Raw genomic sequence first — 1,018 nt, 5'->3', positions numbered from 1 at the left:
CGTAAAGACACTGCATGGTCAGTACTGGAAGAAATGAAAACGTTCTCTAAGCAAAAACCCCTCTGGTGGAAGTCACTAACATGAAGCAGAAATAAGAAGTTAAAGGACAACCTCAGAATGATCATAAGGTTTGGTGAATTGAGCATCATGATTCCAAAATGTAACAGATTTCAATCAGAAAAATTATTATCTTAAGTTAGTGAAAACAAAGGAAGCTCATGCAATCATATTTCAGTGATATTATTGTTTTCATAAAGGTTTTTGAAAGTTACAAAAACAAGATACATAATAAAATAGTAATAAAAACAAAACTTGCCCTGGAAGAAACAGAATGAAATAATGTCGTTTTCACTCCTGACTTGGTAGTTTTCAAACTTCAAGAGTGTACTGGGGAAATGGGCAGGTATCTTACCTATTAGAAGTCCTTGTTCCTCTTACAGTGGACCTGGGTTCAGCTCATTGCATCAACATGGGGCAAAAAGCCCAAACAAAACAAAGAGTAACCAACCCAACCCAATGCAATACAGCCAAAAATGAATAGACCCAGATGATATAAAGGAAAATGTGAGGGTAATGATTTAAAAATACAAACGACTTTGTAGACCAGGCAGGCTTAGAAGTCACAGAAATGGGCCTGCTAGGATTAAAGGTGCTCAAGAAGGTACCCTGCAGGTTATTGAAAGAGAAACCTGGACACCAACTCAACCACCAAACCCTACAATCTATCCTAGCAAGATGTGCTGGCATAGTGGTGACACAGAACTTGTGGGAGTGGGCTCCGATGCTGTATTTCACTTGAGGCTCACACCACCAGAGGGAGCCCATGCCTTACACTGCCTGAATGGCCAGGAATCGGAGACTGGCTAGTCCAGAGACCTAAGGTAGAAACAAATGGGATGTTTTCTTCTGATATTATATGTGTGCCCAGTCAGGTTCCTCTGGCAACTGAAGGGAGGGGGTTCAGAGAGAGAGAGAGAGAGAGAGAGAGAGAGAGAGAGAGAGAGAGAGAGAGAGAGAG

The sequence above is a fragment of the Mus pahari genome, chromosome 22, assembly GCF_900095145.1.
Source record: "Mus pahari chromosome 22, PAHARI_EIJ_v1.1, whole genome shotgun sequence".
Classification (NCBI taxonomy): domain Eukaryota; kingdom Metazoa; phylum Chordata; class Mammalia; order Rodentia; family Muridae; genus Mus; species Mus pahari.
This window is presented reverse-complemented; position numbering follows the sequence as displayed.